Source organism: Eptesicus fuscus, chromosome 12 (assembly GCF_027574615.1).
Source record: "Eptesicus fuscus isolate TK198812 chromosome 12, DD_ASM_mEF_20220401, whole genome shotgun sequence".
Taxonomy (NCBI): Eukaryota; Metazoa; Chordata; class Mammalia; order Chiroptera; family Vespertilionidae; genus Eptesicus; species Eptesicus fuscus.
Window position 1 is genome coordinate 61,202,097 of NC_072484.1, and position 24,426 is coordinate 61,226,522.

Below are 24,426 nucleotides of genomic sequence, written 5' to 3' on the forward strand. Positions count from 1 at the left end.
CAAAAATAACGTGAATACCCTATCTAGAGTCTATTTTTCATCGCCGTCGTCGCCATTTCCTGAAATTGGCAGTCCTATCCATTGCCCTTGTCGCCACAAAAAGCTACTGCAGATCCCGCTGGCCCAGCAGCGTCAGCGGCGCCTGCGCCTCTTCTGCTCACCCTTTGATTCCTCCTCCCAGGGACGGCTTAGGGGAAGCAGTGACAGCCGGGTGGGGTGGGGAGGCGGACGAGTGCGCCGGGAGGAGTTCCGGACCGCACCTCCCCACCTCCACCCCCCACTTGGTACGCTCCCACTGCCTCGCCCCGCCGCTGACACTGAGCTGAAAGAGAGGCGGGCCGCGGGGAGGGGCCGGCGGAAAGGGCGGGGCGGTCACGCCGCCTGTCCCGTGCCCGCGGAGTCACGTGCCCGCGCCGCAGCCAATCGCCGGGCGGAGCTGCCCTGAGAGCGAGGAGGCTGTGGTGAGAGACAGACCGAGACCGGAGATGTTTTTAAGCCCGGCGCTGGCGGCGTTAGTGGCGGTTGCAGCGGCGACGAAGACAACGACAGCGACGGCGACACCTAGGCACTCGCTCAGGGGCTAAAGCCGCCTGTGTCGACGGTGCCTGGGGTCCGTGAGTGTGAGGGGGGCGTGGCGACAGGCGAGGAGGAAGGAGGGGCGCGGTTTCGACCCCGTCCCCGGCGCCCGGGAGGAGACCCGTCAGTTCAGCGCTGCTCCCGTCCCCCTCCCCGGAGCAAGGTAGGGGACGTGCCATGCCCACCTCGTTGCTTTCCGCGCCGCCGGGCTGGCCCGGGGAGCCGCCGGGCTGGCGGTGACAGGCCGTTAGTGGCCGGGCGCGGGGCCGCCCCGCCCGCCGCCGCCCCTCCAGCCGTGTCGGGGAGCCGCGGCGCAGCTGGCAGCTGCCGGCCGGGCGAGGGGCGCCACGCGGGGCGGGGGCCTGGGCGGGGTGCCCCCCGCTACCACTCCCCGTTCCCGGGGCTGGGCTGCCGCTGCCGCCACTCGGAACATGGCGGGGTCGGGAGGAGCGTGTGCGTGCGAGTGCGCGCGACCGAGAGGGCGCCGCCGGCTTGCCGCGGCCGGACCTGCGGGGCGGGGCGGGGGCGCGCCCAGCCCGCGGCCCTCCCGCTGCCCGCTGGAGCCCGCCGCGGCCCCTCCGGGGGCAGCTTCGGGGGTGCCGGGGGTCGGAGGAGAGGGCGGTGAGAGAAGAATTGCCACTTGAACGGCCTCCGGGGAGGGAGAGCGGCCGCGCTGCAGTCCTGTCTGAAATGCCAGTGTAATCCGTGCCGCATCGGGCAGTCGGTTCTCTTCATCGCTTCGTGAGTGTCCCTTCGAAGGATGTTCTTAGACCTTCAGGGCGCGTCAGGTTCTCAGATCTTATTTTGGGGTGTAATGTGGTGTGACGTATCCTGGAAGATCTCAAAGCGTTGAATAAACGGTTGTACAAAGAGGTTACCGAAGCCCAGCTGACAGCTGTTTTAATAATAACAGGAACAGATTAGGATGGGAAGTTAGCACTGTTGCACCAGTTGAAATCGTAGGACACATTTTAAGCAGGGTAGTCATCGAGGCTGTCATGTCCACTGCACACCCGCGGCCAAAGGCGAACGTGGGTGACATGGGTTGCAGATCCAGGGGTCTGGAACGTTTTGGAATTACTCTCTGTAATCCTGAAGTTGAAATGAATCGGTGTTTTCAATCACGTTTCCTTTTTTATTTTAAAAACGGTTTATGTAAATTAATAAAGACTAATAAAGTAGCTATTTTTAATGGACTATTAAAAACATATGTTAAAGTAGGCTGTTAAAAATCTTGGGCACTGATCTGTTTCAGTTTCTTCAATCATACAAAGGCCTTCCTGGAGATTAGCTCAGAACTGGCAGAACATATGTTCTATTGGTGCCAAGTGGCTTAAAAACAAATGAGATAGTGTCGGACTGTATAAGATCAAGTCGCTATATTAACTAATCATGTTGGGAAAAGTCTTTAATTTGGGCTAAACACAAAAACATTTAGTGACTCGAAATGTTTCCCCAGGAGATTATAGACATAGGAGAAGTGTTTTACTGCTTAAAGATCTTCTATATTTGACACAAGCACTAACTAAATATCTAAAGATCTGCATATGGTTTGACTAAGGTTAAGTTTAACTAGTCAGAGTATGTGTTCTTTTTAGGAACAGGCACAGTGTTAAAATGAAGTAAAATCCAAGTTAAGTGGTTTTCATGGAAGGAAAAGTAAAACAAACAAACAAAAAACCAGGATGCCCTTAATATCTTAATTTCTATAGTTTCCATGGTTGTTGTTAGAATGGTTTATGAGCAAGTGGAGCTGGGAAAGTGGGAATCTCTAGTGTGTACTCCAAGAAGAATAATTGAGGAGAGTAGAGAGAACAAAAATATTCAGATAAGGAAATAACTTAGGTGGATATATGTTGTGCGATCTCTGCTTTTCGTTCTTTAATATCAAGAAGGGAGGGCTCTCTCTCCTCCCCCCCCTCCCCTCCTTTTATGTTACTTTTTTTTTTTAATATTACTTTTTTTTCTATAGAATTGTTTGAAAATGTGACATTCTTCTGAGGTAGATTGGAGAAATGGCAGTCAGTAGGGATATTTGGAAAACATTAGAAAAGAGGCTTTTCTAAATAATAATAATAAATTTAAATTTCTTAGTTGACAAGCAGTTACATTTTCTTTAAACTGTTCTTATGTTTTAAGAACATCATTTCAGTCTAAAAAGAGAATGATTAGTGAGATGACTTTTCTTTTTTTTGTTGTTGTTTTGTTAATCCTCACTCGAGGATATTTTTTCCATTGATTTTTTTAAAGAGAGTGGAAGAGAGAGGGAAAGACAGAGAAACATCGATGTGAGAGAAACACATCTACTGTAGGCCCTGGGGAGGAGCCTACAACCAAGGTACATGCCTTTGATCAGAATCGAACCTGGGACCCTTTGGTCCTCAGGCAGATGCTCTACCCATTGAGCCAAGCCAGCTAGGGCTAGACTGTTTTCTTTATATAAACTTGGTGATACTGAAGCAACATCTATCAGATAGGCATGAAGAATTTATACAGTAATTGTAATAGGTTGCCTAAGAGCTAGTGACACTACTTTCTGACTTGAAACTTGTTAAAACTAATATCAACATGTATTTGTAAAATACCTTACTGTGTAAAGAGTACTATCTTGGAGATTTATCCTTAAAACTGGAAGAGACCTCAAATTTTCTAATCTGTTTTCCACATTTTACAGATAAGAAAATAAAGGCCTAGAAAGTTGAAATGACTTAACATCAGTACAACTAGTTAAAACAGTCTGGTTTGGGGCTAGAGCTTTCTTTCTGTGAAGATGCTAATTTGCCTCTTTCTTTAAGAAGTAGCTTTATGGAGTAGTGAAAAGAACATCTTATGTCTATACATATAAAAGCCTAAGCCAGTGGTCGGCAAACTCATTAGTCAACAGAGCCAAATATCAACAGTACAACGATTGAAATTTCTTTTGAGAGCCAAATTTTTTAAACTTAAACTTCTTCTAATGCTACTTCTTCAAAATAGACTCGCCCAGGCCATGGTATTTTGTGGAAGAGCCACACTCAAGGGGCCAAAGAGTCGCATGTGGCTGGCGAGCACAGTTTGCCGACCACAGGCCTAAGTGATCGGTAGACCGGCCAGTAGCTATGACGTGCACTGACCACCAGGGGGCAGACACCCAACACAGGAGCTGCCGAGCTGCAGTCACTTGGCAGCTGCGGTTCTCAGTTGACGCACCCAGAACCAGAGAGGAGGGAGACAGATTCCAGGGTGCGTCACCTGAGAACCACCCTCTTGCAATCCAGGACCCCTCGGGATGTCGGGAGAGCTGGTTTCAGCCCTATCATCACAGGCCAGGCTGAGGGACCCCGATGGTGCATGAATTCGTGCACCGGGCCTCTAGTTGAAATATAAGTGAGCAGGCCTGAGTTTAAATTCTTGATTTGTCACTTCCTAACTGTGGTTTTTGACAAATCACATTAACTTTCAGAACCTTGCCTTCTTAATCTATAAAAAAGAATTTTTCTACATAATTTACAGAGCTGCTGGAAGGAACAAATGTGATTACATATGGAAAGCTCATTGTATATTATAAACTTTTTATATATAAGAATTGGTGATACTATTTTTAAAACAAATACAGATCTTACTATGTAAGAAGGTGTCAAGATCCCTTGGTTTTTGCTTAGCCTTAGCTTTGTTTTCAGCACCTGCTGTTTTATAGATTATAACTCCCTGCAGATACTTTTTCTGATCCCCACTTAGTTCTAATCTTAGTAAAGCCACTTATGGAACATTTAAAAAATTTTAGTTGACTTCCTCTGGAGAGAATATAAAATTTCTTCATATAGCATTTGAAAACATTCTCCTATACACTCATGCATGCATAATCAGTTTAACAGTGGTTTTTTAAAAAAGTAATAGTGAAAGTATCTTAGTTGCAATGCTGTCTGTTACTAGTTTCCAGATATAGCAATAACAGGAGATAATTTTCCTTTGTAAACTTAGCTTTGAATAGTTCATGTTAAGGTTATCTTGTAGAACTAAAATACATCAAAATGTTAAGACAGAGGTTTTGTTTACTGGCTTATGCTGTTACGTTTAAAGACCTTTTTTTCTAGTGCTTTAAATTGATAATAGAAACAAATATAGCTTATTTTAGTATTGCACAGATTATTTGTAAATTTGAAGTTAAAGTTTACAATAAACAGTTGTTGAGTATCTATATATATAAAAGCCTAATTGACAGTTTGACTGGTAGCTATGATGCACACTGACCACCAGGGGGCAGATGCTCAACGCACAGGCATGGAAACATGGAACAGACTGATTAATTTCAGGTCCCTCGGCCTTGCCTGTAGAGATCGGGCTGAAACCAGCAATCCGACATTCTCTGAGGAGTCCCGGATTGCAAGAGAGCGCAGGCCAGGCCGAGGGACCACACCAGTGCATGAATCCATGCACCGGGCCTCTAGTTTAGAATATCTGTGTTCAAAGTTTTAAGTGAAACATTCAGACAATTTTTATAACAACCTTGTAAAACAGAAACTATTATTCTAATATATAGCTGAGGAAAATGAGGCTTTGAACATTTATGTGAGGTGTAGATATTCACAGGCCTAAAAAAGTGACATTTCTGTTCTCCCCATCTTAATCACTTCTCTGTGTTCTGCCACTAAGAGTCTTAGCTGATTTTGAGAAAGAGGCATTTTCTTAAATTTCAGACTTCATGAAAAATGTTTAGGGATCAGCTATTCTACCTTCTACTTTTGGGTCAAAAAATAAAATAGAAAAGAAAAATAAATACCTTATTAGAATCATGGAAGATTGGACAGCAAGCCTATGAGATCCTGATATAGTTGTTGGTTGATGTTTTTTTAACTATATATTTTTATTGATTTCAGAGAGGACAGGAGAAGGAGAGAGCGATAGAAACATCAATGATGAGAGAGAATCATTGACCGGCTGCCTCTTGCATACTCCCCCCACTGGAGATCGAGCCCACAACCCAGGCATGTGCCCTTGACCGGAATCGAACCCGGGACCCTTCAGTCCTCAGGCTGATATTCTATCCACTGAGCCAAACTGGCTAGGGCAGTTGTTGGTTCTTTTTATATGAGTTGGCAGAAGCAAATTATTCTCAATAGCTACAGAAGGACTACAGTTAACATTTCAAGAGGCTATTCTAATAAACATCACCTTGATATTGATATCATTGTCCTAAAGAAACATTTTAATCAAAGTGACTAAAGAAAACGATAACTCACTAAACTCCTAAATTGTATTGGGGCCATAATTGGGGAAAATATCACAAGTATTAGTGATAAATACCTTATTTTTAAGCTACCTTATTGCTTGAAAGAGTGGTGAAAGTTCTATAGCGTTTCAAATTTCAGATTGTTCTTCCTCATACATAGGAGTTTTGTTGACATTCTGACTTTTTAAAATATTTTATTTTTATTGATTTCAGAGAGGAATGGAGAGGGAGAGGGAAATAGAAATATCAATAATGAGAGAGAATCATTGATCGGCTGCCTCCTGCAAGCCTCACACTGGGGATCCCGGGCATGTGCCCTGACCAGGAATCGAATCGTGACTTCCTAGTTCATAGGTTGATGCCCAACCACTGAGCCACGGTTGCACCTCCAAGTCCATCACACTGTAAAAGGTCAATGTATATTTATTGATTGACTAAGGATGTCAGGAGAATGGTCTGACTGGCGTTAAGAGGATGAACTGGGAGTAAGGGAGAAAAGATGGGTAGCAGATGAAAAAGGCAATGATTACTAGAATAAGGGGCTTAATAGAAATGAATTTCCAAAATGGGGAATGATGTAATACCATTTTTAAAAAGAAAATAATTCTAGAAGTATGGAATTCAGTTAGAAGGCCAGGCGATTATTGAAAAGGTTTTTAGGCTTTAAGGTATTAGGTTCCCATGCTAAGTACAAGCAGAAGACACTGCTTGTATGGAATTTAAAATTTAGCAGAAAAAGATAATTATTTAAAACAAGGATCCATAATTAGGGAGAGGTTCTATAAACATTGTCAAGTTATATTGCAAATTCTTTACTAAATATGTGTTCAAGAGAAAGGACCTAATGGCTTTCAGGCTCTGAAACAGGTCTGTTCATAAAAGATTAAGAATCACTAACTTGGAAATTTAAGTTCAATTTTTTTTGGTTGTCCATGGTTTATTGATAATATTACAGCATAGCAAAAGATTCAAATGGCTCCACGTGGTGTTTTGAAATTCATCTCAGCTGTAAGGCTGAGTGACCTGCAAGTGGACAGACTGCCAAAGTCCAAGAGCTTCAGCATTTCCTTAGTGTCAGAATCAACTTCAATGATCTCTTGATCCAAAGCTGAGACCTCAGGCACATAGTTGTCTCTCCTCTCCCTCTCCTCCTCCTGCAGCTTGATGGAGATGCCTCTCACAGGCCCCCATAGCCTGAGATCTTGTTTTGGAGCTTCTTGCTGGGGATAATGGTGATCTCCTCGAACATGCGCTTGTTGGTGTGAAAGCCGTTGCCCAGGAGCGTGTAGTACTTCTCGATGATGACCAGGGCACCTTCCTCACAGCCTTGGTGCGAATGCAGCCCATATTGGCGAATCCCTGGTGAAAGAGCCTAAGTTCAGTTTTTTGATGTAGAACTATACCATTCTTAAATAGTCCTAAACTTATGTTTTAGGCATTATTTTTACAGTATATTTCCTTTAATAAAGTTTTTTAATATTGGTACCATCAGTGGGGCTTGTCTGTTTTTTCCTCCAATTCATAACATTTGTGTGATTATATATTAGGACATGTTTTATTTTAAAAGTAAAACCAAATAATGCACGCATTCTTTCCCAGTAGGGTTGGAGTTTTCACAGTACCACCTTTTTCTTGTTACTTTCTTAACCGCTATTAGAATACAGTGAATTTACTCTGCACTGGTCCCTCATTACCATATTTTCTTTATTCTCAGCATACTTTGGCAGGGAAACAGTTTATAATTCTAAACTGGTCTGGTCAGAAGAGCTACCGATAATACATACTGCTACCCTCAGCCAGTTTAGAGCATGTTTTCTTTTAAATTCCTTCAAATATGCAGTTATCGTGAATTCGTGTGTGTACTATAGTAGATAGGTTTATGTTGGAAAGTGAGCAGGATACAGAAAAAGTGAAATAGCAGGTCAGGGCTTAAACAGTTCAATCCTGGTGTGAAGTCTTATGGAAGCTTTAATTTTGTCTATAATTTAAGCAGTGTTGTTTATAACCTACACTATTGTTGGGTTTGGGTGGGATAGTATGGTATGCAGATTATAAATAACTTAATACTGATATTAGCATTGCTCTGTCATATAGGGGACTGATTTCAGCTACCTATAACTGCGAAAAGAGTTTGGGCATCGATAAAGCTGATTTTCAGGATCACAGACTTATATTTCAAAAGCAGTGATAATGCTTGGCCAGTATGGCTGAGTGGTTGAGCACACACCCAATTATGTAAGCAATTAAAAGTCCTTTCCTTTCATTTAAGCCTAAAGTATGTGCCGATCATTTTTTTTTTTAAACAAAAACAGTGAAAGTGAGTTAGGGCATTATTTGGGATTAAATTTTGAGTAGTACTTAGAATGGCACCTGAGGTATATGTTGCAAAGATCGGCTGCTTTGTCTTTTGAGGGCAGGAGAGGGGGCAAACTTACAATATCAAAAGCTTTATTTTGAAATATTTCAGATAATTTAAAAGGCACAGAAAATAGCAAAATGAGCACCTGGGTGCCTATCACCAGTTAAGAATTAAACATTATAAATTCAATTGAAGGCCTCTATATACCTTTGGTCCAGTTCCTAACTCCCTCAGGGGAATTCCTATCTCCCTCTCTTTGCATAAACTTTTTTCCAACAGTGACTTTTCCCTTTCTCTGTAGAACTGTGTATATTTTTCTTTCTTCAAATTTCACCTCAATGACCTTTTCATTTTAACTCTATATTTTATATAGCAGTAAGAGTGGTCTGACTAGGGGAGTTAAAAATAAGTTGTATACATGAAGTAGAAATCTGCCTTAAAATCTAGGCAAAGGAAAGTTAGACTTCAGTGCTGCATAGTGCAGAACAGAATTGATAAAGTAGATGTGAAAGTAACCTAATGAAATAATTATTTTAGGATTATTAGTCTGCTAGTAGCAGCATGTGGAACAGTGGGTCTGAAAGGAAGTAGAGAATTGCTAACTCATTTTGACTGACCTTTTCTCCTAATTACTCTGTTAGTGAGATTTTATTTGGCCTCCAAACACTTTACCATTTTGAAAGGAGAAAGGAGCTGGTGGCAAAGTGCTGAATTACTGGTGTTTCTAATTTTCAGGGTTGGGGAGATTATTCCTGTCCTCTTTTAGAATCTGTTGACAGCAAAGTGGAAATTGAATGGCTCTTAGACTTTTTTCAGCTCTAAATGCCAGAGATACAAGTAAAACTGCCTAACCATTTCTCTGAGTTGTTGCAGCCCTCTACTGGTCTGTCGAAGTTGCACAGTGTAGAACCCAATAGAGCTAGAAGGAGGTCAGTAAACTCAGCAACTTTTTTAGAACTTTAGACAACATTTATGTCAACTGTCCCAATTGGAAATGAGTATTTTATATATTCACCTTAATTCTGGAAGTAAATATCGATACAGATATAGATATTAAATACCCAGGACAAATAGATAATTATAAATACAACTGCCTGTATTACTTTCTTTTTAAAACTCTAAATTGTTAGAGTATTGTTAGAATGAGGTCCTTTGTGGTCCAGTGTTTGACAGTATAAAAAAATATTTTTCCCACTAATCTTTTTTGTTACCATTATCTAATGAAGTAGTGAGAATTAATTTATTAATTTATTTGTTACTTTTTAGTCCTCACCTGAGGATATTTTTCCCATTGACTTTTAGAGAGAGTGGAGGGGGAAGAAAGAGAGGAAAAAACACAAATGGAGAGACACATCGATTGGTTTCCTCCTGTACATGCCCCAACCAGGGATGGAATCTGCAACCTAAGTATGTGCCCTGACTGGGAATCCACCCCACAACCTTTTTGGTGCAGGGTATGACTCTCCAACCAACCAAGCCCACCCAGCCAGGGCGAGAATTTTATTTTAAAATAATTTGAGCCCTGGCCAATTTTACTCAGTTGTTCATCGGACTGAAGGGTCACAGGTTCGATTTCCAGTCAAGGGCACATACCTCGATTGCAGGTTCAATCCCCGGCCCTCGGTTAGGGCGCCAGCGGAAGGCAACCAATTGATGTGTCTATCTCACGTTGATCTTTCTCTTCCCACTCTCCCTTCCACTCTCTCTAAAAATAAATGGAAAAAATATCCTCACTCCTCAGGTAAGAATTTAAAAAAATTTTATGAGGTATTGTTTAGTTATTACTATTGGAAGATAAATTACTATTTGTTATAAATTAAATATAACAAATAAATGCAAATTCTTTTAAATTATTTTCAAAGCATTTTTACTTCTTGTTGCTGGAGTCAGAAATGTGGGAGTTATTCTAGCCTACTTGCTTATTTACTGTTTCTTTCTAACACACAATATAGTCATTGTACTTTAAGTGGTCTCCTTCTCTCATCTAATTCCTCTTTAGTCTACCTTCAAAGTTTCAGCAAGAGCATATTTCTTCTCAAAATGTTACTACTTTTTTGAAAGCCTTAATTTGCTGCTTTTTCAAAAAATGTTTGTGTTTTAGAGAGAAAGGAAGAGAGAGGGATAGAGAAGGAGAGAAACATTAATGAGAGAAACATCATCAACTGGCTGCCTTCTGCACACCCACTACTGGGGATCAAGCCCACAACCCTGGCATGTGTCCTGACCTGGAATTGAACTGGCAACTTCTTGGTTCATGGGTTGACACTCAGTCACTGAGCCACATTGGCCAGGCTTAATTTGCTTTTTGTCATAATGTTGAAACAATACAAGATGCTTCATGATGTGACCCTTTGCTACTTTTTTTAGCCTCATTTTCTACTGCACTGTTTTTCAGTTTTCACTATCCCTGGCCTGCTTTCTTGTGGGTTGTGTGTGTTCACACCTGTGCTTCTCTTTCCTCTACAGCCCCGTCTATGTCTGTTCCATCTGTGTCTATCTCCTCATAGTCATCATTAAGACTCTATTTCAGTATTAACCTCTTCTCTAAATTCCCCACCTATACCCTATATACAGCACCCAAGTTGGGTGATCCCTTTGTGCTAGTACTATCATTTCTGCAGCATTTATTATTTCATGTGGTAATTAACTTATCTTTTGTTCCTTAAAAACTGTAAATTTCCTTTAGGCTAGAATTGTGACTTATTCATCTTTAGTTCTATTGCTTGGCATATAGATGTTTAGTAAATGTTAAATGATTGAATAATTACATGAAGAAATGGGTATGATAGCTAAAGGAAATAACCATAATTGAATAATTTTAACACTAATTCGTTTTTTGCTTATTTCATAATATATATTTAAGAAAAAGAGGAGGGGATAACGAATTGTAGAATTTTAGGACTGGAATGGACCTCATTTTAAAATGTAGAAACTGAAACCTAAAGCGTTTACTAGAAAAAGTTAGAAGAACCCAGGTGTTCTAGTACATTTTTATATTGCTCAATTCCTCCTAATATATTTTGCCTTAGACTTGGCTAAGATTAGTTGGTATTGGTTGTTTATATTTCAAGCATTTGGGCTATCTAAATATTACTCTTTTATTTTTTTTTATTTTTTTTTAATATAAATATATATATATATTTTTAATATTTTATTGATTTTTTTACAGAGAGGAAGGGAGAGGGATAGAGTTAGAAACATCGATCAGCTGCCTCCTGCACACCCCGTACTGGGGTTGTGCCCGCAACCAAGCTACATGCCCTTGACCGGAATCGAACCTGGGACCCTTCAGTCCAAAGGCTGACGCTCTATCCACTGAGCCAAACCGGTCAGGGCAATATTACTCTTTTATATCATAGGTTTACCTTTGTGGAATTTTGAAGGTGATATACTCATTTAGCCAAACCAAGTTGACCATTTATAATGTATTTACTTTGTATAGTAAGTCTTGAATTATCTGCCATGCTCAGATTCCTAAAAGATATAATATTTAGCAGCACCAACCCAAAGTGCAGCCTATCTTGACTGGATTGAGCTTCTATCCTAAATATTTGTGTCCTTTATATTCTGGTGGCTGGGTTAAAAAACATAAAACACCTTTTTCTCTCTTTTGCTCTACCTTTGTCTGAAGCAGTCTCTCACTTGCCATCTTATTATTATTCTTTCCCCTTGTGTTCTACCCAGAGAATTGTAGTCATCCAGAGGAAATCAAGTGTAAGTCAACCTATTATGTATATATTTTTAATTTTTATTTGAAGATTATACCATACATGTTCATTATAAAAGCTAATATAGAACTGTATAAAATAAACATTCGTTAAGGACTTGTAAGGACATTGTTGAGAACAGTTTATTTTAAAGGATGTGGATGTTTTGTCTTCATCTTTGGCATGCTGTTGGTTAAATTTGTGATTTTATTATACTAATTTCTTGGTCTGAAATTACAACCATCATATTCTTATGGGAAAATGGTATGGAATAGCTGCCAGAAAACATTGTGGTGAAAATCAACCTGGGAAGATGTGATAAAGAAAGCACTCTTCCTTTTCAAGGTCTAAATTCTCCCTTGCATGGTTTAAGTAGTTACTGGAATGGGGAAGGGATGGGGAGGGAGAGAGAGGGAAATCTAGTAATATTCCAGAAGCACACCATTTATTTTGAGGCCTTTTCCATTATTTTTTTTAAAACCACTTTTTAAAGTATGATGACGGAATTAAGCTCTTTGGTGTTTGTTTAATAGGAGATACTTAGTTTTTATTTTGGTTTATTCTTTATTCTAAACATTTATTCTTTTCTGTCTGGGGGAGATAATAATTATTTAATAATTTAAGCTATCATTTTTGCATTCATAGAAATATAGAATTTGGAGTGAAATTTTTCTAAACCTCTTATTCTGGAATTAGAATTTTGGAAGGATAGAAGATCTTCAGTGTCATCTAACGTAACTTTACCTTTAAGAAGAAACAGAATCTATAATACTATCAATGATAAAAATATATTTAAAAAAAGAAGAAACAGGAATATTGAGTATTGATGAAAGTCAACTAGAAAGCCAGTGGTAGATCTCAGAATAGAATAGTGGACTTCAAGTTCCCTGCTCAAATCACAGAGAAAGCAATGGTCACTTTCCTAACTGAATGACTGTTAAGGATCATTGAATTCTGTTGCTGTGATTTGATCCTTTACCAGTTGCCTTTATTCTCAATAATTTTGGAGGAAGCATTTTTACCCCCACAGCAACTTCAGCTCAGTGAAAGCTGGAATAGCAAAAATGTTAGGAATTTCCATTCCATCCTTATGGTTCTGCCTTTACTTTCTTTAAGTAAGAATGTAAAATTGATAAATTTATAGAGCAGCATTTGAATATTTTTATGTACACCAAGTACTGTGCTAAGACATCATTTTAGTTCTCATAGCCTTAACAGTTGAGCTTTATCATTTCATGACAGATGAAGAAATTAAATAGCTTGGACTTTGTTTTCAGTTGTATTTAATCTAAGTGCATGTTTTGAGGATTTCAGGACAAGGAGGCGGACTGAGTGAGCTCCTTTTTTCGAATATATGGAAATGCTAGATAAAAATAAAACATTTAAAAAATACACAGCTGAGCTTCAAAGCAAGAAATATGAATCTGCAGGTGCCTAAATAGGAAAGAGGAATTCAAAGTCATAATAGAAAACAGATATTTAAGCCCTGTCCTAAAAGGAAAATAGACAGATAACTTCTTAGTGGTGTGAGTTTTAATGCAGTACTGGAATCTACAGGCCCAGGAATGGCAGGGAGCTGAGCCCAGATCAGGAAGAATCTGAATTATTCATGAATGGGGCTTTTAAAAAAAGTTAATCTTCCAACCTGGGTTTATATTTCCTGATAAAATTTCTTCCAATTATTTTATTTTTAACCTTTGAGTACTCTTTTACAAAGTATATTGCTAAATCTTATTTTTATACAGCCTTACAGACTTATATTTTTATTAACGACCTTAATCCATTTTCATTTATTGTAATAACATATATTGAAAATTATTTATATTTTATTTACTATACTTCTACTTATTTCCCACAATTAGTTTCTCAATCTCAAATATATGTGTGTGTATGCATATATACAGAATGTCTCAAAAAATGTATACACAGAATGTCTATAGTTTCTATAGCATTTTTACAACGAAATGTATTTTAATGAATACCACCTTTATAATTATTCAGAGTGTGCATACATTTTTTGGGACACCCAGCATGTATATGTGTGTGTGTGTGTGTGTGTGTGTGTGTGTGTGTGTGTGTGTGTGTATGTGTGTGTATTACTCCAAGGAAGACAAGTACTTTAATCCCTTTCTCACTCATCTCTAGTCTCTTCCACTCTACCCTTTACCCCCAAGTTTCCCAACAGGCATGTTAATGTTTTGTAGAATTTTAGTTCTGGATTGTTAGGGGTGTTTTCCTCGATAATTTCCAGTAAGTCCAGCCTATATTCTTTTTCATGAAATAGCATTGACAGCTTTGCTGTTCTGTTTCTGACCTTTTCCGAAGTAAGCAGGTAAGGTTTGTGGAACAGTGTTTATAAAGTCTACAGTAGTATGTAGCAATGGGCTAAGCCTTCACATTCATTATCCAATCATTTACCAAGAGCACCTTTCAGTCCTACAGGCTCCAGTCATATACCTGTACAAGTGTACCATTATTTATCATATATACCATATTTTTACTGTACCTTTTCTAAGTTTATCAAATAAAGTTACCTACAGTATTCAGTACAGTAATGTGCTATATAGGTTCATAGCCTAGGAGCAATAGGCTGCCATACCATATAGCCTAGATGTGTAGTACGCTATACAATTTAGGTTTGTGTAAGTGCACTGTATGATCTTTTTTCTTTTTCATGGCAAGAATTTCAAATTTTATTGTATTTTTTACATGACCATTAAATATTGCTAGGCTCTCTATGTCCAGAGTTTTGGATGGCAGCCCCTGTAAGGGTCAGGTTATACAGTAAGGAATTCACATTTAGGGGCTGCCCAAGGAAACCAGAGACTGATAATCTAGTTGCAATTATTGGACTGAACCCGAGGTCCTTGGTTGCTGTCAGCAGTTGGTCCTTGACCAGCCTGTACCAGGAGAAATAGCAAGACCGGTTAAATCTCTGGCTCCTGACAATCGGTGGTGGATCATAGGCAGGAAACCTGGCTGGTGGCTGCAGCTCATGTTCACAATCTAGGGAGAAACTGTATTGCAAAAGTCTAGAGGCAGAATGGTTATTTCACGTCATACATCCTTTCTCCACACTGCCTCCTGGACGCTTTCCTCAAACAGGGCACTCTATACTCTTGACACAATGTCAAAATTGCAATTAGGTTAGAAAATAAATAAGAGACATATAAATCAGAAAAGAGGAAGTTATATTGTTTGCAGATGACATGACCTTATATATAAAAAAATTCTGAAGACCACAAAAACAAACAAAAAACTGTTTAGAACTAATAAATGAATTCAGTAGTTGCCACATACAAATTCAGCATACAAAAAGGAGTTGCATTTCTTTCTTTTTAAAAAATCCTCACCCAAGGATATGTTTATTGATTTTAGGGGTTGGGGGAGAGATATCTATCTGAGATAGAAACATCAATCAGTTGCCTCCCTCCCATATGCACCCTGACTGGGGATCGAACCCGCAACCTTTTGGACAACGTTCCAACCAACTGAGCCACTTGGCCAGGGCGCCGTTGTATTTCTGTACACTAACAACTATCTGATAAAGAAATTAAGAAAAATTTCATTTAAAATAGCATCAAAAAGAAATACTTAAGAAATAAATTTAACCAAGGAAGTGAAAAATCTTTACACTGAAAAGTATAATACATTGATGACAGAAGTTGAAGATACAAATAAGTGGAGAGATATTCTGTGTTCGTGGATAGGGAATAATCAGTAATATAAAAATGCCCATACTACCCTAAGTGATCTACAGATTCAGTGCAATCTCTTATCAATATTATAATGGCATTTTTCACAGAATTAGAAAAGCCAATCCTAAAATTCACGTTGAACCACAAAGATCTTGAATAGTTAAAGCAACCTTGAGAAAAAGGGAACAAAGCTGGAGGCATCACACTTCCAGATAAAATATTAGAAAGCTGTGGTAATCAAATCAGTATGGTACCGACATAAAAACAGACACAATGATCAGTAGAGCAGAATAGAGAGCTCAGAAATGAACCCATGCATATGTGGTCAACAACCCTCTGACAAGAATGCCAAAAACACAAAATGGGTCAAGAATAGTCTTTTCTGTATATGGTATTGAGAAAACTGCATATGCTTGTGCAAAAGAATGAAATTGGACCCTTATACAAAAATTAACTCGAAATGGATTAAAGGCTTCAATGTAAAACCTGAAACCATAAAATTCCTTCATGAAAACATAGGGAAAAAGCTTATTGACATTGGTCTTAGGAGTGATTTCATGGATATACACCAAAAGCAAAAATAAGTGGGACTACACCAAATTAAACATCTTCTGTGCAGCAAAGGAAGCATGAAATGAAAAGGCAACCTATAGGGAAAAGTATCTGACAATGGGCTAACATCCAAAATAATTAAGGAAATTATACAACTCAATAGTAAAAAAATAACCTGATTTTAAAAATGCGCAAAGAACCTGAGCAGATATTTTCCAGAGAAGATATGCAAATTGCCAAGTATATGAAAGGTACTCAACATCACTAATCATCAGGGAAATTAAAATCAAAACCACAAGAAAATATCACTTCTCACCTGTTAGGGTGGCTAGTATACAAAAGCCAAAAGATAGCAAGTGTTGGTGAGGATGTGGCAAACAAAAATGGTTCCATGTACACTATTGGTGGGAATGTAAATTGGTGTAGCCAATATGGAAAACAGTGTAGAGGTTCCTCAAAAAATTAAAAATAGAACTTCAGTATGACCTAGCAAGCCCACTTGTAGTTGTCTGTTGATGGATGAGTAGATAAAGAAAATGTTATATATAGATACACTAGGTGCCCAGTGCACGAAATTCATGCACTGGGGGGGGGGGTGGGTCCCTCAGCCCAGCCTGCCCCTCTCACAGACTGGGACCCCTCAGGGGATGTCCTACTGACAACTTAGGCCCGCTCCCCGTAGTGAGCTGGCCTAAGCCGCAGTCTGGCCTACTTCTGCGGGAGGCAACCAGGCTGATCAGGGGAAGGTGCCAGCCCCATCACCCCCCTGCTGCAGCCACTGCCAGCCACCACAGCCGCCAAGGTGTTTTCATCAACACAGACTCCAGTCCCTTCACCGTGAATAAATGACAACTTTCTTTAGGCATTTTCAAGATGTGTCTTTCATAGGTTATGACATTACTTTTTTTTTTTTTTTATCCTCACCTGAGTATATGTTTCCATTGATTTTTAGAGAGTGTGGAAGAGAGGGAGAGACAGAGAAACATCAGTGTGAGTGAGACACTTTGATTGGTTGCCTCCTGCATGAGCCCTGACCTGGGCCCCAGCCAGGGAGGAGCCTGTAGCCTAGGTACATGCCCTTGATTAGAATAGAACCCGGACCCTGCGGTCGGCAGGCCAAGGCTCTATCCACTGAGCCAAACCGGCTAGGGCAGGATATGAGATTTCTTAGCCCCTCCAGCAGCAGTCCTTCGTTTTTTTCTCCAGGAGTGTGGTGGAAAAACCCTAGATCACCTCCTTGGGTTCTTATTACCCAAGTTACCAAGAATACTGCAAGTGGTAGCATACAGGGAGCTTAGCCAATGAGCAGTCAGAAAAGGTGTTTACGCTTGAACTGGTTTGGCTCAGTGGGTAGAGCATTGGCCTGCAGACTGAAGGGTCCCAGGTTTGATTCCTGTTAAGGGCATGTACCTTGGTTGGGGGCACATCCCCAGTGGGAAGTGTACAGGAGGCAGCTGATCGATGTTTCTCTCTCATCGATGTTTCTGACAGTCTATCCCTCTCCCCTCTTCTCTGTAAAAAATCAATAAAATATATTTTTTTTTAAAAGAAAAGAAAAGGTGCTTCCTCTGCAGCCCATGCGCAGAGGATCCCCTGCATTGTGTCCACTGGGCTAGGGGCAGTACCCCTGCCGCCGATGGCATGCCACCAAGCCTGGCGGCCCCGGGTTCGCTGTGTCCGCCAGGCTGGGAGCATTGGCGCAGGTGCACACACAAGCGGCCGTAGGGTGGGAACTTGCACGTGGCGCCCCCGGCCGCTTGTCCCGGAACCCAGCCGACTTGGCGCCCCTGGCCACTTGTCCCCGTACCCAGCCCGCTTGGTGCCCCGGGCCGCTTGGCACCGGCGCCCGTAGGCCATTCCTGGCCGGGGGCGTTCTGGTACTCCAGCCGCTTAGGGCCTACGCGTGGGCCTACAGGCTCGGAGCAGTCTGGGTACCGAGGATGTTCCCGGGACCCAGGCTGCTCGGCGCCTGCATATGCAAATTAACCCGCCATCTTTGTCGGTTAATTTGCATACTCATTCCTGACTGGCTGGTGGGCGTCACGGAGGTACAGTCAATTTGCATCTTTCTCTTTTTATTAGTGTAGATATACATATATATGTGTGTGTGTGTCCTATCTAATAAAGAAGGAATATACTAGTTGACCCTCACACTGTTGCAAAGATGGCGGCACCCACAGCTAATAAGGAGGGAATGTGCTAATTGACTGTCACGCCCTCAAAGAGGGTGTGCCCACAGCCACAAGATGGCAGCGCCCAGTCCCCTCAGCCCTGCTGGGGCAGCAGGTGTGTGGCACGCCTGTCTTCAGAGTCCCTCAGCGCCCCCTCCACCCACCGTCGGCCCGAGGCGCAGGCAAGCCTCATATGGCGGCTGCCCAGCCACCTAGGGCCGCCCGAGGCTCAGGTAACCAGGGCTGGCCGAGGCTTGCACTGCCGGCAGTGGAAGCAGCAGAGGTGTGATAGGGCATCACCTTCCCCTGATCGCCGGGTCGCCTCCCACACCTGAGGGCTCCCGGACTGTGAGAGGGGGCAGGCTGGGCTAAGGGAAACCCCCTCCAGTGCATGAATTTTCATGCACCAAGGCCTCTAGTGTATATATATATATATATATATATATATATATATATATATATATGTATATATATGTATATGTATATGTATGTGTATATGTATATGTATATGTATATACATACACAAATTTATTATTCAGCCATTAAATTAAAAGGAAATCCTGCCATTTGTGACAACATGGATGAACCTGGAGGATATTTATGCTAAATAATCCAGACACAGAAAAACAAATACTATAGATCTCACTTATATGTGGAATCTAAAAACATTGAACTCACAAAAGCAGAGAGTAGAATGGTCGTTGCCTGGGACTGGGGATGTGGGAAATGGGGAGATGTTGGTCAAAGGTACAAACTTTCAGTTATAAGGTGAATAAGTTTTGGAAACCTAATGTACAGTATGGTGACTATAGTTAATACTGTATTGTATACTTGATATTTGTTAAGAGAGTAGATCTTATGTGTTCTCACCACACACAGAAAATTCTAACTGTGAGGTGATGGATGTGTTAATTAGCTTGATTGTGGTAATCATTTCGCAGTGTATATGCATATCAAATCATCACATTGTACACCTTCAACATATACAATTTTTGTTTGTCAATAATACCTCAATAAAGTTGGGGGTGGGGTGAGAAAAGATATCCTTGCCTCATTGTTGATCTCAATAGAGAAACAAGGTATTCAAGTTCTGTTCTATTATTAACTAGAGGCCCAGCACACGAAATTCCTGCACGGGTAGGGTCCCTAGGCCTGGCCTGCAATCAGGGCCGATCTTCCCCAGCTGCCGGCAGCTGGCCCTGCCCCTTGCTGCCACCACCGCCCGCCCTCTGTGTGTGGGGCGACCAGCAGGGTGATCGGGGCCCCGCTCGCTTGCACTGGCCTTGGCCTGGTGCCGCCCGTGTCCACTGCCACCCACCCCTGGTTCCCCGTTCCTCATCGGGCAATCACAGCCTGCCAGCCGGAGGGGAAGGACCAAGAGATTGGCTGTTCCTGCCCACTCGCTTGCCCCGCCCCCTGCTGCTGGTCACCTTCTGTGTGTGGGGTGACTGGTGGGGCAATTGGGGCCCTGCTTGCTCACACCCGCCTTGGCCTGATGCCGCCCGCATCCACCGCCACTCACCCCTGGTTCCCCATTCCCCATCGGGCGATCAGGGCCTGCGGGCTGGGGGCAGCTCCTGCGTTGAGCATTTGCCCCCTGGTGGTCAGTGCTCATCATAGCGACCGGCCTTTCCGCTGTCCAGTCGATTTGCATATTACACTTGTATATATAGACTAGAGGCCCGGTGCACAAAAATTCATGCACTGGGAAGCGGGGGGTCCCTCAGCCCAGCCTGCGCCCTCTCGCAGTCCGGGCATCCTCAGAGATTGTCCTACTGATGGATAAGCCACAGTCTGGCCTCCTTCTACAGGAGGTGACTGGGCTGGCTGATCAGGGGATGGTGCTGCCCCCATCACCCCACTGCCGCCGCCGCCCAACCTCCCTCTGCAGGAGGTGACTGGATATGCAATCAGGGGACAGCGCCGCCCCCATCACCCTACCGTTGTCACCCGGCCTCCCTCTGTGGGAGGCAACCGGATGGGCCGATAAGGGGACGATGCTGGCCCTCCCCATCTCCCCTCTGCCACCGCTGGTTGCCGCCCCCCCCATCACCGTTCCCTCCCTCTGCCCGCTGGCATGCGCCTTGGCTGGCCTGGCACTGCCTGCTCACCGGCCCCACCCCCTGCTGACGGGTCGTTCCACTGTTCGGTTGATTTGCATATTATGCTTTTATTATATAGGATGTTCTTAGAGTTGTTTGTCATTAGTAGGTATTAAATCTTATCAAATGCTTTTTCTGTATCTTTTTAAGATGATCATTTGTTCTTTTGTTTGTTTTTAGTCTGTTAATTTGATGAATTACTTAGATTGATTTTCAAACATTAACCTTGAGTTCCTGGGATAAGTCCCAGTTTGTTATGATGTATTATCCTTTTTATGTGTAGTTAAATTTTATTTGGTAATATTTTGTGGAGGATTTTTTTGTGTATGATCATGAGGTAGATTAGTTTGTAGTTTTTTAATAAAAGACTTATTCTGGTTTTGGTATCAGGATATTGATGGCCTCATAAAATATTTCTGCCTCTTTTCTATAAGTGTTTATGTAGAATTGGCATTATTTCTTCCTTACATGTAGAATTCACCATTGAAGTCATTTGGCCCTGGAGTTTTTTGTTTTTAAATATGAAATCAAAATCTTTTTGAGCTATTGAGATTGTGTGTGTGTATTTTTAGTAAGATTTTGATAGTGTGTGCCTTTCAAGGAATTTTATTTAGTTTGTTGGATTTATTAGCATCAACTTGTTCATAATATTCTCTTGTTATCCTTTATGTGTTTATAGGCTCTGTAATGATATTTTCTCTTTCATTATTGAGTTTGGTTATGTAGGTCTTCTCTCTTTTGTTTCTAACTAGTAGCCCAGTGCATGAATTTGTGCACATTGAAAGGAAATTAATTAGAAGAAATATTTTAATATCGCTATTCGCCCTTTCTCTATAATAGAAGTGTCAACCAAATTCACAATCGACAATGACAGACGGAAACACACGCCTGCGATTGGCGCCAGTGAGAGGTTTATATGTGTCGTGCATGCACGAGTCAACTTAGCCTTTTATAGATATAGAACAAACTTGCTTAATTAGACCTCTTTCTGATTTAGCTAAACTTTTTCCAGCCCAGTGAAGCACCCCAACTTCTCTTTCAGATAATTGTCAGTAACACAGCAGTAAATATCAACATGAAGCAGATTATTATTGTAGATCACGCAGGGAGAACAAAGGGTAAAATATTTAACTGCAGCAGTGTTTGACTATATTCTGCACAGTGAGAAAACCTGAAGTCATTTTCAAGGTCCACCATTTTTTCTTTTCAGTCGGGTCAAGTTTCTAAGCTTTCTAAATCTACATTTTCCAGCTAATGAAAAGAAAATAGGATTCCACCTACCTACCTACTCCAGGACTTCTGTGAGGATCAAATGAGATGAGGCACGGAAAATGCTTTACAGACATTTGGTTACAGTGTAAAGTGTTTGTACCTGGGTATAAAGCAAGCCTTGTTCCTGGGCTGAAGAAACTTCAAGGAGGCTAGTTGTTGCTAGGGAGAGGAAGCCAGGTGTTGCTACTTGACGTCATTCCCCAGATGGAGGGAAGGACACTTAGCCTTTTATATAGGTAGACAAGAGGCTCAGTGCACGAAATTCGTGCACTGTGGGGGTGGGGTGCTCTCAGCCCATCCTGCATCCTTTCGCAGTCCGGGAGCCCTTGGGGGATGTCCAACTGACGGCCTAGGCCTGCTCCCAGCCGTCAGTCGGACATCCTTAGCACTGCCATGGAGGCAGGAGAGGCTCCCGCCACCACCACTGCACTCACCAGCCTTGAGCCCGGCTTCTGACTGAGCAGCACTCGCCCTGTGGGAGCGCACTCACCACCAGGGAGCAGCTCCTGCATTGAGCGGGATTGGGCTGAAACTGGCTCTCCAACATCCCCTGAGGGGTCCCAGGTTGCGAGAGGGCACAGGCCAGGCAAAGGGACCCCACCGGTGCACTATCAGGGCCAGGAAGGGACACGGGAAGGCGTGTCCAGCCCATCACGCTCAGTCCCAATCAGCTGGACCCCAGCAGCAAGCTAACCTACCGGTCAGAGCGTCTACCCCCTGTGGTCAGTGCACGTCATTGCAACTGGTCAACCAGTCGACTGTCTGCCCCCTGATGATCAGTGCACATCATAGCGAGTGGTTGAGCAGCCTGAGCATATCATTAGCATATTACACTTTGATTGGTTGAACCAATGACTGGACACTTAGCATATTAGGCTTTTATTATATAGGATAGGTATGGCTAATGATATGTAAACTTAATTGATCTTTTAAGAACCAGTTTTCAGTTTCATTGATTTTTCATTATTTTTTAATTTGGCTATATCCCTGTTACCTTTCTATAATTGGTTCTGCTTTAACTTTTTATTGTGTGAGAACAAACTCTGTATGATTTTAATTTTAATTATTTTAAATTTATTGCATTTACTTAAGACCCATGATGCTCTATCTTATATATTCTGTGTGCCCTTGAGAAAAAAAAAGCATTCAACTGTTCTTGGACAGATTTTTCTATAAATGACAATTTGAATCAATGGCATTTTTTTTCCAGTTTTTTAATATCCTTGTTGATTTTCTGTTTCACTGAGAGAGTAGTTGAAGCCTCCAGCTGTAATTATGAATTTGTCTGTTTCTCCTGTCAGTTTTGCCATTTTTTGCTTCCTGTATTTTGAAGCTCTGTTGCTAGTTGCGTACACAGTGAACTGGCTCTTTTATCAGTGTGTAATATGTAATGTCCTCTTTGCTCTGAGATCTTATGTGTATAACAAAAAATATCAATAATTATAAGAACCGCTAGCAGGGTCGCCTAAGACCATCGGAAAACACAGATATTTACATTACGATTCATAACTAGCAAAATTACAGTTATGAAGTAGCAACAAAAATAATTTTATGGTTGGAGGTCACCACAACATGAGGAACTGTATGAAAGGGTCACGGCGCCGAAACCGGTTTGGCTCAGTGGATAGAGCGTCGGCCTTGCAGACTCAAGGGTCCCAGGTTCGATTCCGGTCAAGGGCATGTACCTTGGTTGCGGGCACATCCCCAGTAGGGAGTGTGCAAGAGGCAGCTGATCGATGTTTTTCTCTCATCGATGTTTCTAACTCTCTATCCCTCTCTCTTCCTCTCTGTAAAAAATCAATAAAATATATTTTTTAAAAAATAAAAAATAAAGGGTCGCGGCATTAGAAGGGTTGAGAACCACTGTCATACAGCAACCTCATGGCTTTCCCCCTTGGAACTTTTCTAAATCGCTCAAGCTTGGACATAAACATAAGCTTATTAAAGGGTCCTTGCCCTGTTAAGCCAGCTTGCAGAGTTGAAGGCTGAAAAAATTTGAAAGAAAATGATACATGTAGTGATAATTACAGTGCAGTATGATAAGGATTAAATCAGTGAATAGGTCGATAAAGTGACTAAATGCCTGATGATGTCTGGAAGTTAGGTGAAGGAAAATAAACTACTCCAGGATTTTAAGTAAGAAGGGTTAGCCCTGGCCAGTGTTGCTCAGTTGGTTGGGCATTGTCCCATGCATGGAAAGGTCGCATCGGTCAGGGCACATGACAGGTTGCAGGTTTGAGGGGGGGGGGGGGGCGCAACGATCAATGTATCTCTCTCACATTGATGTTTCTCTCTCTCTCTCTCTCTCTCTCCCTCTCTCCCCCCTCCCTTCCTGTCTCTCTAAAATCAATAAAAACATTTATTTTTAAAAAGAAGGGTTTAATTAATTTTATTTAATTTAAAATAGAGTTAAGTGTTGTAAAATTACCAATAAAACCTATAAGGTTCTTAGTTGGACCTTCAGAAATAACTGCCAGACCAATACAGAACTGCCAGAGAATATATTAGGAGTTCCTACTTCTGGAGCCATGCTCGAATGACAAAACCTTTGTCACTGCTTCCACTCAGTTGCTTCTGTTACCCAGAATATTGGAGATGTAATATTAGTCTAGAGAAGGTGGGAAGAATTATAAAAGTAGTTCCCTTTTTTTCTCTTCAGTGACAAGTCGAGTGGACTTGAACAAGAAAGCTTTAGAGTCACAGTTTGTTTGATGAAAACTTATTTTAGGTTATGATAGCCTCTCTGAGGAAATAAATTATCTTATGAAGACATAGAGAAA

At 41.6% G+C, this 24,426-nt stretch overlaps 1 protein-coding gene and 1 pseudogene across 2 annotated transcripts in view; one reads left to right on the forward strand and one right to left on the reverse strand.

The window, feature by feature from the left end:
• The first annotated feature begins 403 nt into the window (after window positions 1–403).
• Window positions 404–24,426, forward strand: part of ANKRD12 (ankyrin repeat domain 12) — a 99,039-nt gene continuing 75,016 nt past the window's right edge. For both annotated transcript variants that reach the window (XM_028139093.2, XM_028139096.2), the window contains exon 1: window positions 404–739. The gene's annotated coding sequence lies outside the window, so the exon portion shown is untranslated. The remainder of the gene's footprint in view (window positions 740–24,426) is intronic.
• LOC103302776 (40S ribosomal protein S17-like) lies at window positions 6,719–7,185 on the reverse strand (annotated as a pseudogene).